The 13,216-nt window shown below is 38.2% G+C and overlaps 1 protein-coding gene across 3 annotated transcripts in view; it reads right to left on the bottom strand.

Annotated features, from left to right (window-relative positions):
• The window catches only part of veph1 (ventricular zone expressed PH domain-containing 1), an 81,844-nt gene extending 74,363 nt beyond the window's left edge, over positions 1-7,481 (bottom strand). For all 3 annotated transcript variants that reach the window (XM_088427556.1, XM_088427555.1, XM_088427554.1), the window contains exon 1: positions 7,353-7,481. The gene's annotated coding sequence lies outside the window, so the exon portion shown is untranslated. The remainder of the gene's footprint in view (positions 1-7,352) is intronic.
• Positions 7,482-13,216: the final 5,735 nt, after the last annotated feature.

Below are 13,216 nucleotides of genomic sequence, written 5' to 3'. Positions count from 1 at the left end.
AGTAAAAAACTGAAAATGTTTTTGTTGTTGATCCTTTATCATCGCAACATGCAACTGGCTGGAATAGTTTGATTAAAAAAAAAAAAAAAAACTTTTTTGTGTACAACTTTTTTGTCATACATCAGAAACACCATACAGTGTGCAATAAAGTATGCAGGGCAGTTCTGTGCCACTAGAAACAATAAACGTAAAATGATCAACATATTAAAAACACATTTCATATACATTGCCCTAAAACTCATTAAAAAAAAACATTTTGGAAGGGTCGGGTCTCAAAGAACCTCATAAGTTGACCTTAATTTTATAATGTGACACGTACCATTATGGTGAAAGGAGTCCATTGATATCATGATACAAATTTGGGGTCTTATCAGCAAAACATACTTGCAGTATAGTCACCTGAAGTCAAACATTACAGCATTTGTTGCTGATTATTGCAAAGTTGGCCAACTCAAATGCAACTATGCAACTAGCCTGGTTAATACAAAATTTAAACGGTTAAAGAACCACTTCCATTGCTGCAGATGTCATTTTCCACAGAAGCATGTATTTCTAATATGATTCAGTGTATATTACAGTATTAGAAATATAATATTGGGAATTGAACTCACAATGAGAAATAAGCAGTTAATTTATCACACAGGAATGACATAATTGCAAAAGTCATCTTAAAATATTTTTTTCACACTAAGGGCAACTGAATTCAAGGTAAAAAAAACGAACATTTTGTTCACATTTGAGCTCTGCAATATATCTAAAAAATATCATCATCGCAATAACGGTTCCTGTAATATGCATATTGCTAAGTCACGCAATAAGTTTCATATTCTATAGTTTTATACCATTATTTATGTTTGACCAGTTAGCTGAAACCGTAAATGCACATCAATGTCTAAATGGGGAACAGTGTCTCTGGGCATTACTAACACTAAATGCAATATCGACATCGCAACAATGGGTAAAGTTCTCAACTAGCAATAATCGCACCTCGGATTACCCTTACAAGCATATCCAAAATCGTGCAGCTATTGTTCATATTTTACAAAAAAATGATAAATTTGCAATGGCGATGAGAAAAAAAAAACGTACAAATTCTTCTTGAAACATTCAAGTGTCAAACAAAAAGTGTAGTAAATTGTATCATACTTTAGGTTCTCAGTACAGAATAACATGGATATCTGTGATAAGCAACTCACATATTTGGACTAAAATGGCATACAGGATTCCACATACCCTCACCAAGTACCAGAACCAGGATTCTGGATGAAGACCATCTTTCAAAAAATAATTTATCAATTGCGTAATGATTTTATTTCATCTATTCCACCTGTAGAAATTCTCTGAAATAATAAAGGTGTGGTTTATCAAAGAACGAATAGAACTGACACTGGGGGACACACAAAGATGACTAGAATGCATGTTCTTGGATTGTTAGGAGAAATAGTAGAACTGGGAGAAAGCACGAACAAGCACAGAAAACACACACATGCCAAAGAAAGGCTGAAGCCCTCGTTGAAGACAACTCAAACCACTGAAACCCGGCACTGTCGCTTTTACATCAAGTCAAGATCATTTTTATAGCCCTGCATCACCACAGTCTCAAAGGGCTCCACAGGTGAAAAAGAAACCATAAATTCATACATCACAAATACGCAATGGCATCCCCTGGACAAAGTGAGCAGAAAAGGAAGCAAAAATTCAATACCCTCATCTGGGGAAAATGGGAAACCTTCAGAAGGGACTGCAGATGGGAGGAGCCCCCTTCCATCCCTCTAACATACCAAAATCTACATAGGATACTTGTCACCAAAACCCATGCATAATTAATCTATGACATCCTGAGCACAATTATTATACAGTACAGTGGGCCCCCGGATAACGAACTTAACCCGTTCAGCGGCTACGCTCGTAACTCGAACTGCTTGTATGACGGGCAATCCAAACCTATGTTAATCCGTGAATGCGTGCAACGCGTGCAAAAACCTTAGGTAAAAACATCACGACTTTATACACATATTAAAAAAGAGTAACATAAACAACTGTACAGTTAAATTAAATAATATATACAAAGCAAAATTGACATTTACCTTTGGAGCGACGTGACTTGAGCTGGGTGGAGGCGGAGGGGAGCTGAGACCAACCCGCATAGTTAACACAGTTACGCTGATATGCTATTGCTCTTACAATGTCACAGTCACTGTTTCAGTCACGGTGTCAGTCACGGAGATGCTAAAACATATCATCCTCTTACTTCTTCCTTTACCGCTACTAGCAATTTTAGAAGCTATGTCTAACAGATAAAGTTTGCAAAGTCTTCACAACATTCCTTCCTTCCATTTTTCACTCATTTTCTCTCCTTCCTTCCATCCCGACCAGCTGTGCCATCAAGCTAGTTAAAGGCGTTCGGCCAATAGCATATCGGCATTTCTGTGATTGACGTGACGCCGGCCAATAGCATCTCCGTGAGTGAGACCAGGTGACCTTAATCGACCAATAGCATATGGCATCTCCGTGACTGACTCCGTGACTGACACCGTGACTGAGACAGTGACTGTGACGTTGTAAGAGCAATAGCGTTCACGTAACTGTCACAAGCGTCAACTGCTGATTTTGTTGACGCATACACAATGGCCAGCATGTCGGATTGTTCGTAAGACGAAAGGTTTGCTCGTAAGTGGGGGACAAAAATCTCCGTGGTCCATGCTCGTAAATCGAGTTGTTCGTAAAACAGGGTGTTCGTAAACCGGGGGCTGACTGTATTACTTATTGTCACGTTTCTTGCCTTTTTAGTTTGTGTTGATTTGCAGACTAAGTCTCCTTCCTCCGCATGGGGCGGGGCCATCGGACACTCACACCTGTTGCGCATCTCGTCAGAGGGCTTTATAAGCTGGCCGGCACTTACAAGCCTTTTCCGGGTTATTCCTTCGCCAAGCTCGCTTGCCGTCCCGTGAATCCCAGTGTTCTTGACCTCACGTCCTACCTTCTCGAGTCATCTTGGTTTGTACTTTGTGCGTGTTATGTTTTTACGGCTTGTGAACGATTTCTGTTGCTACTTTGTTTGCAGCCATCCCCTGTGGACTCCTTGCTGCCCTTCTTTCCCGTGGACTTTAGACCCAGACGTTCTCGTCTTGCTTTGTGTTGGTACTTTGTAACTTTGGTTTGCTACTTTGCCTTCGGACTGTTTTTGTTTTTTTCTCACGCCTTGCGTGCTCCTTTTGTTAATAAACTCTGTAACATCACCTCTTGTGCCTGGTTGGGGTCCATTCCCATTTGGGATCCGCGGGTTATTCGTGACACTTATGGTGAACAGTAGCCTATGTCACGAGCATGAAAACTCACCTAAAATGGTTTGTAAATGATGCAATGGATGACAAGAATAGATACAAGGGAAAGTCATCGAAAGAGTGCCTGAAAGAGAGCTTGTTTTCCACCCGAGACGCTGCGGGTACGATTCCCCAATCATCATGACCATGTCGAAGTGTTCTTGAGCAAGATGCTTCTGATGCTGCGTCATCAGGAGGTAAATGACTAGTGGTTGGAAAGCCCTTTGAGTACCAAAGGTGGAAAAGCTATCCTGTATATGTGAAAGACCGTTTACTCATTCTAGCCTGTGTGTGACTTCGGACATAAGGGTAAGTTCGCCATTATTTATGCGCTCAATTTGCTGCTGCGGACTAATGGGACATATACATGAATACGAGCTGCAGCAAATACTTGAATACAACTAGATCTGAGCAACAAGGGAGTAGTAGATTGATGAATAATTGTCATTCTCTAAGACAGAATAAAGACAAAGTAAAAAACAATTATTTACATATGAGATATTTGTGATTGAAATTCTATGTGCTCAACATCAAAGAGCAAAACAAAAGTTTGCCGTTATTTATGCGCTCAATTTACTGCTGCGGACTAATGGGACATATACATGAATAAGAGCTGCAGCAAGTACTTGAATACAACCAGATCTGAGCAACAGGGGAGTAGATTGATGAATAATTGTCATTCTCTCTCTAAGACAGAATAAAGACAAAGTAAAAAACAATTATTTACATGTGAGATATTTGTGTTGAAATACTATGTGCTCAAGATCAAAGAGCAAAACAAAATGTTTAGTATGAACAAGGAACAGAAAAAAGAAAAATCAAGGGTGCAGACTGAATACAAAGTGACAACCAAATACTCAAAAATTAATTACTAAAGACAAGACTAAAGGCTTGTGAAAACAAAGGAATATAACATACGAAGGACAACGAGGGACTGGCAAAATAATATGATCGACGAGAGCAACGCAGAGACAACAACAATTAGACAAAGATAATGACCCAACATGTAATTGAAAATTGACAGGGAAATAACTACACTCACACCAACGAATTAACGCACAACAGCTGGGCAAGGACAACAGGTAAGTGTGTGTGTGTTTGTGGGGGGGGGGGGGGGGGGGGGGGGGGGGCATGTACACTCAAACGACAGGTGGAACAAATCACACTAATGAGGACAGGCGCAAGGAAAACACCACAGAACGAGAACCTCAAAACATGAATGAACAGAAACCCCAATGGAAACACCAAAAACCCAAAACCAAAAACCGAGCACAAACACTAACACAACATGCCAAATGTGGTATTTTCTTTCACAAAACTACCACAGTGCCAAAACAAAAACTAAACAAAAAAATATCTCTCACTACTTTGCGCTTTAACTTTTGCGGCCTCTGTGCTTTTCGTTTTTTTTGTTTTTTTTTAATGAGGAAAAAAAGCTGTGAAGGTTTACTACATGCCAAACAGACGAATTAGCTATAAATGCACATGCCACAGGCACTCCTCGGACTTCAAACTACTGCAGTACACATATTTACTTCAACCTTAAATTTTTCAACCTTATAAATTAACTGTACTGTTATTCCTTATTGTTTCCATTGGCTGTAGTCAAGAAACATGGGGGGGGCAGTAGGCTAGTAGGGAGCGTTTGGACATCTAACAAAAGTGATGCCTGTAACTGACTAAACATGATAAAAAGCAGTTTACTCTTGAAATTCCAATTCATGACAAAATATAAGAGTATTCCGAAGCTTTCTTTCCTCCTCGTCAATCTCTTTTAGTCACGATTGCTTGTGAACTTCAGTCGAAGAAGACAAGAGTACTGTTCTAAACTGACTGTCCAGGCAATCTGCTAAGCATGAAAATTGTGACTGGATTAGTAATGTGGATGACCCATGTGCTTCTCTTCTTTAATTGGGCTAACCTGTAAAGATTCTTAAAGCAGCCTGCTAAACAGACACGAAAAACAACAAATGCAATTAGGTCCCCAGAATAACCAAAATCCAAATGTTTCTTTCTCTCAAAAATAATACGCATTATGATTTGGGACATTCAGTAGAGTAGAGAAGGCTGTGTCAAGGAGTGTGTGTCCCCTTGGTGCTTGGAAGTGCACAGAGAATATGCTCCTTCAATTTCTTTACATTTACCAAACGTTACTGATCAAAAAAGTTAAAAGTTGATTTGCAGCCCGTTTAGGTTTAAGTGCTCACCTGCCTAATCATCACTAATTGATTTAAGTCACCTGACCTGCACACAATACACTGTATGTGGCTTACAGCCCCATTGTCATTATTTTTGCTGGGCTCATTTCACTTATCCAATTTAATTTCTAATGTGATTATAAGACTGTCGACGGGATTTCCACGTAGAAAGGGAAAGCTCAGGTGGAACAAAACCTCACAGTCACATGCATTTTCTGAAGTGTTCAATATTCATGAATGCCGTGCGTACCTTTGCAGCCAAAACTCACAGTCTTGCATTTTGAAGAACAATATAAGCATATCTTCATTTCATAAAACTGAGAGCATACAAAATTAAAGCTGTTTTGAAGTACAAAACTCATATTTTTATATGTGTTTCTAAAATATGCAGTCGTTAAGGAAGCCGTACAAGCTGGGCTATGTTCACATGATGAGTGATGGTAATTGCTCTAAAATAAATGTAGTAGAAAAATATGGAAACATTTGGCAAATATATAATTATTTAAACTGTTATTGTTTACAGGCGCTGAACACAACATTAGGCTGACTTCAGGGTTTGAAACTTCAAACTTTTTAGTAAGTGCTGGTAAAGATTTCACCCGGTCGTATCTGGCGGGAGTGTATTTTTAATGTTCCTTCTGCAGTCTCACTTTTTAAATCGTGGTTGTACTTTGCTATCTCTTTTACTACTTTAGCCAGTCTCCTTCTCCACACTCCAATTGCAAACGGGGAGCACCTTTGTTATGATGTTTGTCTAAAAAATATGAAGTGCACACTGATCGACAAACACAAAATACACCCACAGAATGGTGTCCGAGTATGATTTCGCTCCTACATTTTTGTTTATTATGCCTTTATAAAAATTCAGTTCACTCCCATTTCAAGCAAAACTTAGAATTAGTCAGTCCAGATCAAGTAAATGTTATGCAATGTTTAAAATGTATATCATTTATGGACTACTGCTCACATCTTTATTATTACTGCCCAGTGGTGATGCTTGTGAAAATTACATTGTGCAATTTGGGCATCTGCAGAGTGTTTTGTGAATGTAAACACAGCCATAGCGGAGTTAAATTTAACCAAAATTAACATACAGTAGGCATAAATATGAATTGAGCTCCTGAACCTGATAACAGAAAAATCTATCATTGGCATTCAGTTAGACCTACACGCTACAGAGTAAGCCCCTATTGTCAATTTTTGATACCGCACAACTATTACATCTTATTGGATTGTGCTGGTACATCTAATAATATCAGTGGCGTGTAAATATGAATGATGCAATGTTTCCAAGCTATACGCATATGGCGTGATATTTGTTGGATAGAGGGGTAACTAAACAAAAAAAGAAAGTTTAAAAGGTCTTGCACACAATTATTTCCACGAGTTAACGAGGTCTTTGACCTTGGAGAATGTAGCCCTCGATTCCTTTCAGGACCTCGGCATTAACAGAAAAAAAATACTGAAAAATGTGAGTAATGCGAGTGGACTCGCCTTTTTAGACAAAACACATTCCATTGGATTTAGCGTCAGGAGGACGACGACCGGATGGAGGCAAAGCAGGTGTAGTAGCCTATTACTGAGTATGATTTTGTCACTGATAGACAAGTTTCGCTCTTTACCCCTTCACTATATGAATGGTTAAATTGGCATCCTACATCACAGTCCTTGGCAATCAAATGCCTCCATATGCAACTTTCCCGAAAACAAGGATTGTACGCGACGTGCACGCATTTGCACCAGCACTACGCGCGTCTCGAATAACAGCAAGCTGAGCAACATGATAACCCGATTTCCCCTTTCTTAACTCCCACAGCGACGTGTCGCTTACCAGTATAAGTTCATACCGTCCCTGGATGAATTTGCAGTTTAGCCGAGCTCCCAGGCGAGGTGCAAAGCCACACAACCCATTTTTTTTTTTCCGAGAAGCTTCACGTTCCCCTATAGCACATTCCGTCTCCACCGGTTACTTTTTGGAAAAGGCGCCATCGTGTGGTGAAAAAGTATTATACTTTGCAACAGGTGGACAGATGGAAGACAGGCTTGGATGCTTCTCCCAAGGACGTCTGAAAGTCACAATCATTTGATCACAATCAGGGATTAATTCCGATAAAGTGACATATTACAGAGTTGGCAAAAGATACAGCATGTTATTAATGATCAGAATAGGCCTCCTTTTGTAAAACAAAAGACTGTAACAAATGTATAAGTACTGTAACGATTTAGCTTCTGTACTTACAGGGCATATAAAAGTGTGCATGTTTCTTTTTAAAAGCTAGTTTTACTTTGATATATAATATGATATGATAATTGATTGGTTGATATAATTAGTACAACTCCAAATATAATATATATATTATTATTATTAATGTATTTTCTCTCAAAAAAATCAAAAATGAATTTGGAGTTGTACTAATGAATGAGACATCATAACTTTTATTTTCTTCAGTTTTTCGCAGTTGACTGTACTCTTTGCAAAGAAGTTGATATGACTGACACTGTCCGTCCATCCATCCATCCATCCATCCATCCATCCATCCATCCATCCATCCATCCATCCATCCATCCATCCATCCATCCATTCATATTCTATAGCTGCTTATCCTCACAAGCTCATCCCAGCTGTCTACAGGCAGTAGGCAGGGGACCCCCTGAACTGGTTGCTAGCCTATTGAAGGGCACATCGAGACAAACAACAATTCACACTCACAACCACACCTAAGGGCAATTTAGAGTGTCCAAAACGCCTATAATGCATGTTTTTGGAATGTGGAAGGAAGCCGGAGTGTCCGAAGAGGCCCCACGAGGGATCAGGCAGAACATGTAAACTCCACACAGGAAGGTTGAAATGAGCTGGGATTAAACTCGGGACTCTGAACTACTGTATGAGGCGGACGTGCTCACCACTTTTCCGCAGAGCAGAGTGTTTTTAAGATATATAGTATGAGTTTACCTGTTTGAAGATAGATTTTCCTCCATGCAGCCCCTGAGCTAAAATGTTTGAAACCCCTGCTCTAACTCTTCCACTCGGGGCAGGATCTCATCCCGGACCCAAAAAGGGCAAACCCGCCTTTCTGGACTGAAGACCATGGTCTCAGAAGGTACTGATCTTTGTCTCTACCGCTTCACATTCTGTTGTGAATTGCTCCAGAGAGCGTTGGAGAAGAAGCCAAGAGCACAATATCCAAAAGAAGCAGAAATGCACAGCTGAGTGTGCCAAATAAAATGTAGATGGAAAAAGTGACACCACTGCATAAAACTGGAGATAGACATCAATTCACAAATTGTTTTGACCCAACTCAAAACAGATTAGCGATGTACGTATTGCATGTACTGCATAGTTAAACAAAATGCATCCAAAACCTGTCAACAGTGCTGCATGCTGTGATTTTATTTTGCGGGATTACCTGTATTATTTTTTAATTTTATTAATACATTTTATTAGTTTATTAATAAATATAAAGTATTTTTTAGAACATGAGTGATTGTAGATATTAAATAAAATATAATTAAACAGATTATATATAATACATAATCTTTAAATCTCATTTTTTGTTCTAGAAATGCATTTATTGAAAGAATTATAATAATCGATGGATGGATCATTTCAAACATATTTTAATAGCAAACTTGAGGCTGGGGGATGACTATCCAAGGTATGCTATAGGCCATCTACATTTGACAATGTGACAATCCTCCTGTGTTATCTTACTATACAGTAATGTATACATTAAAAAAATATTAGTTAAACTAAGCAAAAACAAGCAGTACAAATCATTTAATTTAAGCAATTAGAATCGCAATCAATTCAGGAATATTTTTATGGCCTGCCATGACCAGCATGACCCCGCATGACTATGGGGAGGGAGGGGGGAACTAGTGGCTGGCACATGTGCTTGCACTTGCACTGAGACTAGAGGTTTGAAATCTGGCCTGCTGCATTGTTGAGTTAGCACATAGCTACATTATGTTCATGTAGGTATTTATTCTCGGCACTACAAAACTAAACTAAACTAAACTAAACTAAACTAAACTAAACTAAACTAAACTAAACTAAACTAAACTAATGATTTTTTCGTATTTGCCCTGTCTTTTGTGTTCTCTTGTACTGTATGGTAAGTGGGGTTCAAAAAAATATTTGCGCTTCAGTCTCGTAGTTCTTTAAACAGCCAGAGGGTGATGCTGTTACTCTATGATAGCAACGCAACAATCCTTGCGCGTGTGTCAAAAAAAGAAAACATTAGGTCTTTTTTAACGCCACCATCAGGTTCAGGACCAAAGAAACCAAGCTATGGCGTTGTTAAATTCACATTCTTTTATTTCTTATATGGACATATCCTTTGTTAACCTTTTCATTGAGAACATAAAACAAATGCCAATTCCTCCTCTTCCCTATTGCTTAAACATACCGAGTGTTTATGTTATATATAAAAGTACAGTGAGGAAACTGGTCATCGTCCAGTGAGAAATTATTGGAATGCATTATCCAGTGTGCACCTACTGTACTGGACTCACTGTGAGGAACTCTTGTTTCATAGACGACACATTAATCTCTCTTTTCATGTTGCATTTCAGTAAATATTACATGACAATTAAGAGATGAGCCAAGGATGATGAGGCTAAATGGATCTCCAACTTTTTCCTCTGTAGCAATTTGAAGTCACACATATAGACTTCCACAAAATACAAGATGGTCATACAAGGTTTCTGAAGGTACTGACCACAAATAATAATAATAATAATAATAATAATAATAATAATAATAATAATAATAATAATAATAATAATAATAATTGTCAATCAGGATGCACAGTGAAGTTGTGCTGATGTGGTGAATGAACATTTTCTCGATGTGTTGTATGATGTGCTAATCGACTAGTGAACAATTATTTTTACGATCAGTCAAAAAATGGTATGATAGGTACATTTTATTGGACCGGCAAGCAACTTCATGTGTATTTGGAATGCGCAAATATAATATGAAGACATTTATGTATTTTCAACTTTTCTTAAACTTTGTGGTTTGTATTAGCAAGTTATACGTTTGGGCTATTTTTTCAAATGTTTTGCATAGCGCATGCTTTGTTGACAAAAAAAGTAAATAATGTGAAAATGGGTTGAGAAAGGAGCATGTTATGCTTTAGTATTTTTAATGTACATAGAATGCCTTTGAGTGAAATGTTGCAAATATGAACTTACAGTGTACCTGAAAAAATGTACAAATTTAATACTTGTTGATATCAAATGTAATTTTGTCCTTAAAAGTATCCTAGGAGTCTACTCATCAAAACACTTACAGCATTCTAGTATACTGTACTAAAGGACACACCTTTATACACAGCTATTTTACATGTGTTATACTTCTAAAAATTAAGTATAATAATATTTAGTTTTTTGTCATTGGACCAAGATGGACGAGGGTAAATATTAACACTTAATGGCAGAAAGAGGTAGAAAGAATAGTTTATGCTTTCACATGCATGTTTTTCCAAGTATTAGATTTTTCAGTATATCTTACAGCAGAAACAAGCGTTCGTGTTTTTAAGCTTCCAAGTCTAAGTATTCCAAGTATTAAGTATTCAAATATGTTGGATCAAATCCACAAAGAATGAACTGCGGACACTGATAGCCCCTTTAATTGCACTTCATTTGCACCGGCACTTTGCTCCTGCTTAATGTTCTACTCACAAAGAATATTGCCTGAATGACATACCAGCGCAACCACACCCACAGTGTTTGACAGCTCAAGTGCAGTTTGCAGCTGTTTCCTCCCTGGTTGCACACAAGGCGAAGAAATATGCTTGCTTTGTGCCGAGAACACCATGGCAGAATAATAGCAGTTTGGACCAGACACTTTCAGGCAATTCATTTGTTTAAAATGCAATTTAATGGCATTTTTGCATTGCCCACTTTTTTTACATGTAGCTAAAATGTTAATGTATACCTCATTTTTTCAAGACATAGTAGCCAAAGTTGAGAAATTTTGAAAATTGTTTTTGAGTGCTGAGAAATGCATTGTTGTTGTTGTTGTTCTTCTTCTTCTTCTTCTTCTTCTTCTTCTTCTTCTTCTTCTTATTATTATTATTATTATTATTATTATTATTATTATTATTGTTGTTGTTGTTGTTGTTGTTGTTGTTGTCCATCCATCCATTTTCTTTAGCTGCTTATTCTCACTGAGTCACTGGCTTGCTGGTGCTTGTCCCAGTTGTTGGGCAGTAGGCCGGGGACACCCTAAACAGGTTGCCAGCCAATCGCAGGGCACACAGAGACAAACAACCATTCACACCTAAGGACAATTAAGTATACACCTGCCATGCATGTTTTTGGAATGTGGGAAGAGACAGGAGTTCCTGGACAGGGCCCATGAGAGCATGGCGAGAGCATGAAAACTCCACACAGGAAGACTGGGGTAAGAGCTGGTATTGAACTAGGTACCTCTGCACTGTGAGGTGGAAGTGCTAGCCATTTCTCCACCGTGCTGCCCAATAATAGTATTATTATTAATATTGTTATTATCATTACAGAAAATACAATTGTTACAATGTGAGTTTTGTGAACTGACTGGTGGACGGAATTGTCTTTAAACTGTTATCAACAATTACAAAATTTCACAAGGACATCTAATGACAATGTAGACCTCAAATTTTGAAGCTCCTCATGAAGTTGTAGAATGGTTCATTTAAGATCCTTGAAATCCAAAATGTAGGTTCAATCATTTGGATACTTTCAGATATATTTTCACATATATACGGGCATATAGTGACAAGCATGTGCATTTTCTTTGGTTGTTCTTTTCTGATGTTGAGCTGGATGGAGCACTTTTTTTTTTTTTTTTTTTAAATGTCTCCACTGGGGACTGCCTGTTTTACACCAGCTTTAAATAGGCGTTATTAGCCTCACTCAAACTGTGTGTTGTTATCTGCACTGGTCCTAGTGAATTAGACATTGTTTATCAATTAAGCTAATCGAGGATAGCTGCATAGCTGGAGAGCAATTTCTCCGCCAAATACACACATATTACCTTATTTATACGATATATAAACGAGCATACTGAGACACATTCAGGTTGCAAGTGCAGTTAGAGATGCATTTCACCATCTGCATGTGTTTTGTGGATTAGACAATTAGAATTTGTCTTCATTTGCACACCATCTTTTAAGGTTTGCTCAGTTGCTCCTATATGTGTGGTCAGCACCACTTTTTGTGCCTGACAGGTGCCAAGGTCAGGGGACTTAACACCTGACCTTGGCCTGAGTGGCCTGGTGCATCAGCTGTAACGTCGACATTTACGCCTCTGCAGAGAACATCCTGAACTGGTTGTCAGCCAAATGCAAGGCACAAAGATGAAAAAAAACCATTCATACTCAAAAACACACCTCGGGACAATTTTGAGTGTTTCCATACTTACCTTGCATTTTATTATGGGAGGAAAAGAAAATACCCCAAATATAAAACTTAATTTTGGGATCTAGTTCTGGTATTTTCTATGTTACCGTGTGTAAGACGCACCAACACTTTGGCAACAATATAAAAACTATAGCAAAAGAGAATAAATCATCTTTTGTAAGCTATTCATATTTTCTTGAGTTCATAGCCGTAAGTTATACATTTGTTGCTCGTTGTTAAGTGTGTTTCTGATTTCCCACATTGTGTGTGGTAATTGAACGCCAGTGTAACGTTGAATACGCTGTT

Source organism: Hippichthys cyanospilos, chromosome 11 (genome assembly GCF_059441005.1).
Source record: "Hippichthys cyanospilos isolate Australia breed blue-spotted pipefish chromosome 11, RoL_Hcya_1.0, whole genome shotgun sequence".
Taxonomy (NCBI): Eukaryota; Metazoa; Chordata; class Actinopteri; order Syngnathiformes; family Syngnathidae; genus Hippichthys; species Hippichthys cyanospilos.
This window is presented reverse-complemented; position numbering and strand designations above follow the sequence as displayed.